The sequence below is a fragment of the Peromyscus eremicus genome, chromosome 12, assembly GCF_949786415.1.
Source record: "Peromyscus eremicus chromosome 12, PerEre_H2_v1, whole genome shotgun sequence".
NCBI lineage: Eukaryota > Metazoa > Chordata > Mammalia > Rodentia > Cricetidae > Peromyscus > Peromyscus eremicus.
This window is the reverse complement of record NC_081428.1, coordinates 39,817,667-39,831,339: the sequence shown is the minus strand read 5'-3', so window position 1 is coordinate 39,831,339 and position 13,673 is coordinate 39,817,667. Positions and strand designations below refer to the sequence as shown.

Genomic DNA, 13,673 nt, shown 5'->3' with positions numbered 1-13,673 from the left:
AAACCCTAACTAAGACACCAGGTGAGAAACTACTTTTCCAAACCCTAAACCCACCTGGGAAAAGTGAAACCTCCAACTCCAGCCTGTACGAGGGGTAGGAACCAACACACTACAGTAAGGAAGTCCACACGAGGGGGGTACGTGCTCACTAAAGGACTCCAGCTAAACACAGACTAGCAGAATGCTTCTCCTCCCCCATACTCGCTACCGTTTTACTACAAGCCCATGGAGCACAGTTTCCTTCAACAAGCTTATCATGTCTAGAATTCAACAACAAATTGCAAGACAAATTAAAGTTTTTAAAATTGAAACAAAGCAAAAACCGAATCTGAAGACAGCCAACAGGAGAAGCAACATCAGGTACAGTAGGAATGCTGGACTTATCAGACAGGCCATTTAAAACAACAGTGAATGTAGCTCAGTGATTGATACTGTGTTTGCCTCACACGGACAAGGCCCTCAGTTCAATGCTTAGCACCACAAAAGCCTAAATATATATATATATATATATATATATATATATATATATATATATATATATATATATATATAATTTTAAAATGAAGCAACTAAGTCTCAGGCTAACGCCTCTGATGGCCACTCTGGGACCCGTGGACGCACATATGGTGGCTCCTCGGGCTGTGGGATGCTCCAGGGACCTGCAGCAATGGGTAAAGTGAGGCAGCACCTCAGGCTCTGGCCACTAATGTCTGCAGCAGCTGTAAAATGAGATTACAAAAATGATTTGTGCTCCCTGCTGCTCCTCCAGAAGCCGGAACTCTGCTTCTGCACCCAGGCAAGGCCCAGGTTAAGGAGTGGAACTCTTGGAAAACAATTGACTGGTGTGAGTGCAGAAAGGGGGTGTGAGAGCTACATATTATGACAATCCACCATGTTAGCCTGTGGCCACTAAACTATCAAAAGATATCATCTGGGCCACTGAGATGGCCAGGCGAGTAAAGGGGCTTGCCACCAAGCCTGATGAACTGAATTTGATCCTCAGAACCTGCGTGGTGGAAGAAGAGAACCAATTATTGCAAGTTGTACACAGTGGCTGGTACATTCACACAAAATAAAAAATATATACTTTTTTTTAATTGTTCAAGGAAGACAATCTGAATAAAAGATAGTTTATGAAATCATTGATGAAAAAGAAAAGAAGTGGATGGCAAGCATACCATAATATCCAGGAAGCTAAATATGATACTGAGAGTAGAGAGAGCTCTTCTTCCTCTAACAGTGGAAATACCAGGTTCAAAGGCTAATCATGCAGATTGTGCTGAGTCACACTGGAAAAGCACAAGATACTACCACTGGCCTGAGAGCAAAACACTATCCCAGCATCAGAAAAAGAACGGTATCCTTCCCAAGTCTAGTTGCATGCTGCACAACATTTCACAAGAAGGCTCTCTATGCTGAAAACAGGATATGTGATATGGCCATCCAGGAGCACCTACCCGAAGCCTGTTCCTATGGGAGCATCTGCTCTCCTTAGACATCCTCAACAATATTTAAAGAAAATTCAGTGAGTTGATTTTCACGAGCTCCACCCATCTTTATGGCAGAATACATCAATGCCATTATCTTTGCATGTGCAATCATGGAAGAACATTATCTGTTAATGTTACTATAGGGCATGGCATTAAGAAAGAAAACAAATGGAACAATAAGGAAAAGACAAATAAGATGAAGGTAACAATAAAAATATTTTTAATAAAGACGTATTTGTGTATAAAGACTGAGATGGCTGGATGCTTCCTAAAAGCTGGGACTTTTGTGTAAGTTATGAAGGTCAGAGTAAGTTACATGAGGCAAAAGATGAGACTTGGAGACAATAGATATATGATATAAACATGTCTAAGTTCAAGAGTCAATACATTGATATCAGGCCTCTCTTAAATCAGTGCAGTTATTGACCTGCTTCTTGTCACAGGAAATTGCTTAAAGAACACAAATATGTCTCATCAGGTTCATTTAGAAGTATTTGGCTTTGTCCAAGCTTTTCTAAATATTATACAGTAGTTAAAAGTACCAGATGGGTCTAACTGACCTAGGAGTGTTCAACAACCATACTTGGAGGCCTATGCTAATGGACAAGGAATTTTAAAGAACGATATTTTGTCTGTTGCCCTCCAAGGTCAACAAGGTCCTAGGGTACTTAGGGACAAATCTCAAAATATCCTGAAACTATGCCAAGTCACCTGTCCTCTTGTTCGGTGAGGCCATGGAGACCTCACTAGGTGGATTCTAGTCAGTGTCTGGTCAACCCAGAGGAGGGTCAACACACACAAGAAAAAATGTCTTCATTGTTTCCAAGTGAAGCCACAGTCATGCAAGGTCTTTGACTCACTCTCAGAAGATGAAGTAACTGTGAAAAGGAAGGCTAGAGGAGCCAGAGGCTCCTCCCAGGCCTGGGTGACCGACCCCTTGAGGTCCAGATCCTTACAGGGCTTGACAATCAAAAGAGAAAGTGGTTAATTTTGGCACCTGCATTGTGGTAGACACCCCAATAGGAAAGCATAACCAAAGGTTAAAATGATTCATATGTTTCTTTAATACCAAAGGATCATACTCTGGAGACGTTAGACTTAAATCAGTATGAGATGTTATTTGGACAGCTATTTCTCACTAATGACTTTAATAAGAAAAATACTACCCGGATATAGGACAGCAATGACCTTGGCTCAGTTTCAACACTGCAGCGCTTACCTGCAGCCAAGAGAGATGGGCTCACTGTTGTTTCAGCATAAGAATCAAGGGGGTGGGGGGCAGTGGAGACAAGCTCCCAGAGGTGAGGCTTGCACACCCACCTCCATTCCCCACCCAACCCAAGCCCATCCTAGCCCCAGCCAGTGTAGCCATGATCAAATACAGCCTCATCTTCAACACCCAGAGGAAGCTGCGGCTTCCCAAGTTCTGCCAGCACTGTGGTGGAGTTATGCAACAGCAAATCATCAAGGAGACATCCCATTTGGTATCTCAGCGAGATGAAATATTTGTAATTTCCCAGGAGGACTATACTAATTGGAGGATCTGACAACAAACTGGTTTATAGACATTATGCTGCACTGTATTTTGTCTTCTGTGTGGACTCCTCAGAAAGTGAACTTGGCATTTTAGATCTAATGCAAGTATTTGTGGGACTATTAGACAAATGCTTTGAAAATGTCTGTGAACTGGATTCAATATTCTGTGTGGATAAGGTTCACATTCTTCTTGCAGAATTGTTGATGGGGGAATGGGATTAGAGAGCAACACAAATGAGTTGCTAACACAAATTGATGCAGAAAATAAAGTGAAGCAATCTGAGGCTGGCTTAGCAGACACTACAGCCCTTGATGTATCAGCTGTAAAGAATATGAATCTTACAGCTGAGTATTACTCAGACATTTAAAAAAAATGACATCATGATATCTGTAAGCAAATGGATGGAACTAGAAGAAATCATCCTAAGTGAGGTAACCCAGACCCAGAAAGATAAATGTGGTATGTATTTGCTTAGATGTGGATATTAGCCATTAAATGAATGCTAACCAAGCCACAATCCATCAGTAGACCCAAAGAAGCTAGGTATAGAGGAAGGGACTGGGGGGGACACATGAGACAGGGAAATAGAATAAATTTTATAGGTAGACTGGGCGTGGGAGGATGGGAACAGAAAGATTGGGTGGGGAGGGGAGCTGGAGTTGAGGGAGGGAATTCGGGGAAAGACAGCTAGAATTGAGGGGCATTTGCGGGGGTTGTATGGAATCTAATCTGGTTATTTTGGAGTTACCTCTTCAGAATGGAGAATGTTAGAGTGCAATAAAGGCTCATTAAGAAAAAAATCTGGTGCCCTCAAGAGAATGGAACCTCTGGCCTGGGTGGAAACCTAACAGTCCGGTTGGGCGAGACCAATCACCTGGCCAAGGCTCCACTCCTGAGAAACGGGATTCACCTTCTTTAGCCAGGCTACAGAAATAGGTGGAGCAATTGTTCCTTTAATGAGACACTATACTTTTCCTTCCTCGTCCTAGGGACGGTCAACACAAACCCAGCAGCCAGGAGGCACAGCAGGCTCTGTCCACCGTTTAACTCAGGAAGGTACAGAGCTTTACCTTGCTGCTGCTGCTGCTGCTGCTGCTGCTGCTGCTGCTGCTGCTGCTGTTCTGTTTCTTTCTTCCAGATGCTCACAAGCACCTCGAGGTGCTTTTCCTGAGACTCTGGGCTTCCTTATCCTTTCTCTAAAGCCCCACTCTCTGTCAGGTCACTGCTTGTCTGCCATGTGTGTGACCTCCATGCTGACTTACACAGCAAGACTTTTTTTTTTTCCCCTCTGTTTTTTTTTTTTTTTTTTTCTTCCCCGCTCCTGGTAGCTGCTGAGATCCACAGCTTGCCTGCCTTGGGGTGTTTTTCTTTTTAAACTCTAATAAAATTGTCTTTGAACTTCAAAAATAATGATAATTTCATGTTAGTGACATTAATTTACTTTTAGTTTGCTAGCTTTTTTTTAAAATGTGCTGGTTAGGGAGCTGTTTACTCCAGAGAAAAAGGAATTACTGTGAGTCTTGAGTATCCCGGAACTGGGAAGATGGCACAAAGACACAGGTGAGATTCTTCCATACACACTGCCATCCCAGGGAAGCTGGAGATGGGAGGGAGCCTGGGGAGCGGAAATGTCGGCCTCCTTCCCTCCTGCATCCTTGAAGATTAAAGGTGATGGAGTCCCTGGTGTGACCTAACCCGCTAACCAACCAAAACTCAGGGGTTTGGTGCTGCTGGGATGTGCATTATTTAGGAGTCACAGAGAAAGAACTTAACCTTCGAGGAGCATCAGTCTTATGTTGAGGGATGTATGTTCCTCACGTTTAGTCTTTACCACAGTGAACTTATCTACAAGGAGGAGAAATCAAGCTGTTCAAGGTAAGGCAGCCACTCCTAAAAATTAGAGCCCTAATTTGATTCTAGGTCCGGTTGGTCTGGAAGATTTTACTTTCTCATTAGTTCGCTGCTTCAGTCTGTCATCCAGCATTTTCATGACCGTGAATGAAAGTGTGGATATAAAATTTGTATTGGTGGAAGTTATATTAATAGCATTGCACTGAACAACCATAAGGGGGCATTCATCTTAACAAAGTCATACTTACTGAGCTTCCCACTGACAAGCACTGGGATCTGTGCTTGTGTACATGTGCATTTTCCCTCTTGAAAAATTGAAATAAGGCATTCTCTGAGGTCATTAAAATTTTAAGTTACAAAATACGTGCCACCCCACCCCAAGGATTATCAAGTATTCTGTCAGCATATTATCAGTCCTTAGACAACACTACTAGTCAGGGCATTAACCTTAAATCTGCCCAACCCTATAATGAAAAAGATTAAGAATGTGAAAATAATCCACTTGAGAATATTTGCTTCCTGTCCTTCAAGCACCGGGTGTCAACGTTTGCTTGCTCTTCCGTGTGCCTCCCACTGCACCTGCTCTTCCGTGTGCCTCCCACTGCACCTGCTCTTCCGTGTACCTCCCACTGCACCTGCTCTTCCCTGTGCCTCCCACTGCACCTGCTCTTCCCTGTACCTCCCACTGCACCTGCTCTTCCCTGTGCCTCCCACTGCACCTGCTCTTCCGTGTACCTCCCACTGCACCTGCTCTTCCCTGTACCTCCCACTGCACCTGCTCTTCCCTGTACCTCCCACTGCACCTGCTCTTCCCTGTACCTCCCACTGCACCTGCTCTTCCCTGTACCTCCCACTGCACCTGCTCTTCCGTGTACCTCCCACTGCACCTGCTCTTCCGTGTACCTCCCACTGCACCTGCTCTTCCGTGTACCTCCCACTGCACCTGCTCTTCTGTGTACCTCCCACTGCACCTGCTCTTCTGTGTGCCTCCCACTGCACCTGCTCTTCCGTGTACCTCCCACTGCACCTGCTCTTCTGTGTACCTCCCACTGCACCTGCTCTTCCCTGTGCCTCCCACTGCACCTGCTCTTCCCTGTACCTCCCACTGCACCTGCTCTTCCCTGTACCTCCCACTGCACCTGCTCTTCCGTGTGTCTCCCACTGCACCTGCTCTTCCCTGTGCCTCCCACTGCACCTGCTCTTCCCTGTACCTCCCACTGCACCTGCTCTTCCGTGTACCTCCCACTGCACCTGCTCTTCTGCGTACCTCCCACTGCACCTGCTCTTCCGTGTGCCTCCCACTGCACCTGCTCTTCCGTGTACCTCCCACTGCACCTGCTCTTCCCTGTGCCTCCCACTGCACCTGCTCTTCCCTGTACCTCCCACTGCACCTGCTCTTCCCTGTACCTCCCACTGCACCTGCTCTTCCCTGTACCTCCCACTGCACCTGCTTTTCCCTGTACCTCCCACTGCACCTGCTCTTCCGTGTGCCTCCCACTGCACCTGCTCTTCCGTGTGCCTCCCACTGCACCTGCTCTTCCATGTACCTCCCACTGCACCTGCTCTTCCCTGTACCTCCCACTGCACCTGCTCTTCCCTGTACCTCCCACTGCACCTGCTCTTCCGTGTGCCTCCCACTGCACCTGCTCTTCCCTGTACCTCCCACTGCACCTGCTCTTCCGTGTGCCTCCCACTGCACCTGCTCTTCCGTGTACCTCCCACTGCACCTGCTCTTCCCTGTGCCTCCCACTGCACCTGCTCTTCCCTGTACCTCCCACTGCACCTGCTCTTCCCTGTGCCTCCCACTGCACCTGCTCTTCCCTGTACCTCCCACTGCACCTGCTCTTCCGTGTACCTCCCACTGCACCTGCTCTTCCCTGTACCTCCCACTGCACCTGCTCTTCCCTGTACCTCCCACTGCACCTGCTCTTCCGTGTACCTCCCACTGCACCTGCTCTTCCGTGTACCTCCCACTGCACCTGCTCTTCCGTGTACCTCCCACTGCACCTGCTCTTCCGTGTACCTCCCACTGCACCTGCTCTTCTGTGTACCTCCCACTGCACCTGCTCTTCTGTGTGCCTCCCACTGCACCTGCTCTTCCGTTTACCTCCCACTGCACCTGCTCTTCTGTGTACCTCCCACTGCACCTGCTCTTCCCTGTGCCTCCCACTGCACCTGCTCTTCCCTGTACCTCCCACTGCACCTGCTCTTCCCTGTACCTCCCACTGCACCTGCTCTTCCGTGTGTCTCCCACTGCACCTGCTCTTCCCTGTGCCTCCCACTGCACCTGCTCTTCCCTGTACCTCCCACTGCACCTGCTCTTCCGTGTACCTCCCACTGCACCTGCTCTTCTGCGTACCTCCCACTGCACCTGCTCTTCCGTGTGCCTCCCACTGCACCTGCTCTTCCGTGTACCTCCCACTGCACCTGCTCTTCCCTGTGCCTCCCACTGCACCTGCTCTTCCCTGTACCTCCCACTGTACCTGCTCTTCCCTGTACCTCCCACTGCACCTGCTCTTCCCTGTACCTCCCACTGCACCTGCTTTTCCCTGTACCTCCCACTGCACCTGCTCTTCCGTGTGCCTCCCACTGCACCTGCTCTTCCGTGTGCCTCCCACTGCACCTGCTCTTCCATGTACCTCCCACTGCACCTGCTCTTCCCTGTACCTCCCACTGCACCTGCTCTTCCCTGTACCTCCCACTGCACCTGCTCTTCCGTGTGCCTCCCACTGCACCTGCTCTTCCCTGTACCTCCCACTGCACCTGCTCTTCCGTGTGCCTCCCACTGCACCTGCTCTTCCGTGTGCCTCCCACTGCACCTGCTCTTCCCTGTACCTCCCACTGCACCTGCTCTTCCCTGTGCCTCCCACTGCACCTGCTCTTCCCTGTACCTCCCACTGCACCTGCTCTTCCGTGTACCTCCCACTGCACCTGCTCTTCCATGTACCTCCCACTGCACCTGCTCTTCCCTGTACCTCCCACTGCACCTGCTCTTCCCTGTACCTCCCACTGCACCTGCTCTTCCGTGTGCCTCCCACTGCACCTGCTCTTCCCTGTACCTCCCACTGCACCTGCTCTTCCCTGTACCTCCCACTGCACCTGCTCTTCCGTGTACCTCCCACTGCACCTGCTCTTCCCTGTACCTCGCACTGCACCTGCTCTTCCCTGTACCTCCCACTGCACCTGCTCTTCCCTGTACCTCCCACTGCATCTGCTCTTCCCTGTACCTCCCACTGCACCTGCTCTTCCCTGTACCTCCCACTGCACCTGCTCTTCCCTGTGCCTCCCACTGCACCTGCTCTTCTGTGCACCTTCCAGTGCACCACTGGTATCCGAGATGATGCTAAAAAAGCTTCACTGAGTGTCCGAAGCACTACAAAAGGCAGCTTCTTAATCTATACACCTTCAGGAGTTTTGAAGACATTTAACTCTTTGAAAAGGAACTGTAGTGAGAGTTGGAAACTGCATCTGTATGCATATATTTTTAGCAATAAAGCACGAGCTAAGAATGAAAAAAATGCCAATTGCAAAACCCAGAATTATTTACACATTTTTATAATTATCAAATTTGAGATTTAGATAAAAATTTTGAATCCTATGACCAGAATTGCAACCTGATTTCTTTTTTCCTGTGTCCTCTGTGGTCTCATTTTCCGGCTGACGTTTCCAGGGTGCCCATTTCTCTAGGCTTTGTTTTAGCTACAAATTCTACAGTATGTACTTCAGTTGTGAGCTAATGGGTTTAAATAATACACTTTTGTAGATAACAATTTGAACTGGAAGCTTTAAAAAACAGAACAATTATAATAATGTGTAAAGGGGTCTATTGGAAATATTGTACAGTGGACAAACACAGGAGACTATTTTAAACAGAGAGATAGAAATTCTAAAAAAGAAGTGCTGGAGATTTAAAAACACAAAGCAGTGCAAATGTAATGCAGAGTGCTTCTGATGTGATCATGCAGACTGGACATGCCCAGGAGAGCCTCTGAACCTCAGGACTCCTCAACAGGAACATCTCCAACTGAAGTTCAAGAACACCCACGAGATGAGGGCTGATTAGGGAGGTATAAGAAATATGACTGGGGAGAATCCCAGAAGGAATAGAAGCAAACAGAAGAAATATCTGAAGCAACCATGACCCAGAACTCATGCAAATGAATGCCAGACACCAAACCACTGATCAGGGAGCTGAAGAGAGAACTGCCCAACTACAGGTCATATCACAATCTAAGTCTTCAGAGGAGTCAAAAGAAAATATTACCTTAATTATAAAGAGGTAAAAGTAATCACTGTGTGCAACTTCTCAAAAAAACTAGACAAGTGAGAGTGGAGTGAGATGTTTAAAGGAGTAAGATGAATAAAATCAACCTAGAATTCTGAAATCTGTCCAACTGTCCTTCAAAAGTACAGTAGAAACACTTTCTCTGACAAATAAAATGTGAAATTAAAGGGAGTTGTTACCAACTACACAAGGAAACACAGGCAGCTATAATGGAAGCCATAAGCCTAAGTGACCCTTGACACACATGCCGCCATATTTGGACTTCTCTCCTCTTTTCTTAGATCTAGGCCTTGCTTAAGTCTCTATAGCACCAGAACCTCTTCTCACAAATACCAGAACCTCTTCTCAGAAATCAGTTGACCCAGCTGCAGTTAGGCAATTAGGCAGTAAGGCAAGAGTAGATAGATAACCCCCAGAGCAACATTCCCTGCTAGCTGAACAACCCATGATTAAGTCCCTTCCTGCTTGCACACCCCTTTGCCTGCGTATATATGCCTTAAGAGGAAAATAAAATTTTGGAGCTTGATCAGACATCCTGTCTTGCTCTCATTCTTTGTGTCTCTTGTCCCTCTCATTCGCCGGCCCTGCCTTCAGGTCCCCGTTGAAGACCCCCCTGGCCGGGGCACAGCTAAGGAATGCTGAGAGCACAAGAAACAGTCTTCCCCTGGGAAATCAGCCCTGAAAACATACATACAAGTAACATTATATGGACTGAGTAGATTGTACTTACATATTCAGGAACATGTGTGTGTGTGTGTGTGTGTGTGTGTGTGTGTGTGTGTGGTGTGTGGTGTGTGTGATGTGTGTGTGTGGTGTGGTGTGTGTGTGTAGTGTGTGTGTGGTGTTTGGTGTTTGGTGTTTGTGTGTGTGTGTGTGTGTGTGTGTGTGTGTGTGTGTGTAGTGTGTGTGTGGTGTTTGGTGTTTGTGGTGTGTGTGTGTAGTGTGTGTGGTGTTTGGTGTTTGTGGTGTGTGTGTGTGCATGTGCACATACACACATGCTATGGAATAATCCTTCTGTACACTGTGTGAGTGTATGTCACTATGATTGGTTTAATAAACAAGCTGACTGCCCTATAGTTGAACAGTTAAGCAGGAAAGCCAAACTGAGAATGATGGGATGAGGAAGGGTGGAGTCAGAAGAGTGGACAGCCAGGCAGAGAATGAGTTGGACACAAAATGGGATAGAGGTAAAAGCCACAAGCCTTGGGGAAGCATATAGATTAACAGAAATTGGTTAATTTAAGTTGTAAGAGCTAGGTAGTAACAAGCCTGAACTATTGGCCAAGCTTATAATTAATATAAGCCTCAGTGTGTTTATTTGAGAGCAGTTGGGACAGGAAACGTTGGCCTACATATGACAGCCCAACGTGGAACAGGAATTTCCACATATGACCTAAAAAAAGCTTAAAAAGGGATTCTAAACACACAAAAATGGAGTGAAACTTAGCTTCTTGGTCACTGCTTTTTCTTGGGTAGGCTCTGTTTGCTAGCGGCAAGCAGAGGCATGGCTTCTTTAAGACACAGCTTCCTGACTCAGCATTAGTGGCAAAAACCACGAGGCTCTTTTAAGAGGCCCTGCTAACAAACACATTTAAGTGTTTGTTAAGTGGGGTTCGTGAGTGGCATGCTACTTGGTGGCAGTGTGGATCCAACAACTTCCCAGAGTTGGAGCAGTAAACATGACTCTCGCTGGTACCTCCGCCATGAAGCTAGGTGCTCAGGGAACCAAGCAGAGAAGAGCCAGCCACCAAAGCAGAGGCTTTGGTCCTAGCCAAATGGCTTAGCAATTTAAAGTTTGGCTCACGTGGACAGAAAAGGATAGAGATATGCAGTAAAGACAGATTCAGACAGAAAAACCTCTAAACAGATTACAGTGTGTTTAAAAATATATGTAAAGACTTGGGAGAGAAAACAAAGAGTAGAAAAAGTTCTTTAAAAAGGAGCAGAGTAATAAAAAAAATATATAATAAGCCATGTAAAGATGGGAAATACACAGAGAGTCTGGATCCTGTATATTATCGTGTCCAGGCAACCTGATGTCCCTGTCATTAGGTAACATTTCATCCTTCTGGGGTCTTTGATGGAGTTGAAGACTAAATAGTTAAACTTATAGTTTTCCTTAGTTATGATAGAAAGCAAATCACATACAAAACTTTAGGCTCACCAAGATAGATAATAGAGTATTTTCTCCATTTTGCAAAATACAAATAGACTGAATATTGTAACTGTAATTCTGACTTGATATTTTTGTTGTATATAATTTTACTATGTTAAAGTTAAAACTTTCCTTTTTAATTAGACAAAAAGGGGGAAATGCTGTGAAATAATCCTCTGTACACTGTGTGAATATATGTCACTAGGATTGGTTTAATAAACAAGCTGACTGCCCAATAGCTGAACAGGATAAAGTTAGGTGGGAAAGCCAAACTGAGAATGATGGGATGAGGAAGGGCGGAGTCAGGAGAATCACCATCCAGACAGAGCATAAGTCAAACACACAAAATGGGATAGAGGTAAAAGCAGCCATAGTCTCGGGGCAAGACATAGATTAATAAAAATGGGTTAAGTTGTATAAGCTAGTTAGTAATAAGCCTGAGCTATTGACTGAGCATTTATAATATAAGCCTCAGTGTGTTTATTTGAGAGTGGTTGTGGGACAGGAAAGCTCTGTGTGTGTGTGTGTGTGTGTGTGTGTGTGTGTGTGTGTGTGTACATGTAATAGCAATTAATGAAAAAGGAGGCCATGACTTTGAAAAAGAGCAATGAGTTTGGGAGGGTTTGGAGAGAAGAAAGAGAAGGGGGAAATGATATAACTATATTATGACTCAAAAACAAAAGAAGTTTGGGTTTTTTTTTTAAAGGTGTTACCAATAGACCTGCCAAGAAAGAAATATTACAATGAAGTTTTATAGGGAGAAGTAAAATTACATAGATCAGAAATTTGGATCTAATAAAGAAAAGATGAAAGAAGGAATAGTGAATGTAAAACAAAAAGACTTTCTGCTCTTTTATTTGAGGGTTTTTTTTAAAGATGTATTCCAGTGTGTGTGTGTGTGTGTGTGTGTGTGTGTGTGTGTGTGTGTGTGTGTGTGTACTGATGTGCAAGTGCCCAGAGGTCCAGAAGGGTGTCAGAACCCCTGGAGCTGGGTTTACAAGTGGATATGAGCCACCCAATGTGGGTTCTGGGAACAGAATTCAGGTTCTCTGGAACAGCAGCAAGTGCTCTTAACCCTGGGGCCATCTCCAGCCCTTTGTTTTATCTTTGATATGTTTCAATATGTTGCGCAGACTGGCCTTAAACTGCTGGGCTCATATGATCCTCCTGCTTCAGTCTCCAGGGGAGCTAAGACCAGAGATGTATACCACCCACCACTGTGGCTGTTTTTCTTATTTTTAATTGATCTGAGAGACAATGATTTGTTTGAAGTGATAACAGAAACAATATATTTGATTCTGTGCACTTCATATATTCGCGTGTGAATGAAATGGATGGCAGAATTAACACAAGTACAGGAGAGAGCAACTCTTCCACTGGGTGCAGATATGCATGGCAAACCTTAGGGCAAACACTGAAAACTGAACTGAACAGATGAAGGATGAAAAGAAAAGGCACAATTCTGCAATCCCAGCTAAGGAGGAGGAAGATATTAGAGATAGCCACTGGACACTGCAGCAGAAGGTAGTCAAGACCACGTGTGATATTTGGATCACACAACTGATGTCCAGTTACACGCACGGAAGACAGACTGGAGGAAGCATGTACAGTGACTATACATGGTTATACCCTGGACGGTGGTAGAAGTAGAAACCCCAGGAGATAACTCACAACCTCTACTGTTTCACTTGTTGGATGAGCGGCTTTATAACTTCCATGCCAAAGAATTCTTCATACCCTGGGAATTGAAAGCACTTAATATTGATCAGAGAAATGTCAAGTTATGATTAATTGGGTGGAGAGAAGAATTTTCACTCTTTAAGAAGCCTTGGGGATGAGAAGTCAAAGTGATAACATATTCACCAATCCAGGTATATAATGAAGATAAACCAGATGTTTTTTTTATGATCATGACATTTAAGAAATCAAAAAAGAGAGAAAAAGCTCCTCTGAAAACTGATGTTCTTCTCCTTCTCAGAAGGCATGCTTAGATTTCTGTAGTATCGTTGTTAAATGGAAATTTACAGAACAGAAAATTTTACATTGTGACTTTCAGAAATGGAAAATCAAGACATAATATTGATCTAATATCCAAAATATATAAGGAACTCAAGAAACCAAATATCAAGAAAACAAGCAACCCAATTAAAAAATGGGGTACAGATCTAAACAGAATTGTCAACAGAGGAATCTCAAATGGCTGAGAAACACTTACAGCTATGTTGAACATCCTTAGCCATCAGGGAAATGTAAATCAAAACCATTTTGATATTCCATTTAATATACACCTGTCAGAATGGCAAGATCAACAGCACACGTGACAGCTCATGTTGGTGAGGATGTGCAGCACAAGGG

The 13,673-nt window shown here is 45.3% G+C and overlaps 1 protein-coding gene and 1 pseudogene across 6 annotated transcripts in view; one reads left to right on the top strand and one right to left on the bottom strand.

The window, feature by feature from the left end:
- Nxpe3 (neurexophilin and PC-esterase domain family member 3) overlaps window positions 1–13,673 on the bottom strand; it is a 73,620-nt gene that overhangs the window by 23,338 nt on the left and 36,609 nt on the right. The gene's annotated exons all lie outside the window — the stretch shown is intronic.
- On the top strand, window positions 12,753–13,309 carry LOC131922822 (protein archease-like; annotated as a pseudogene).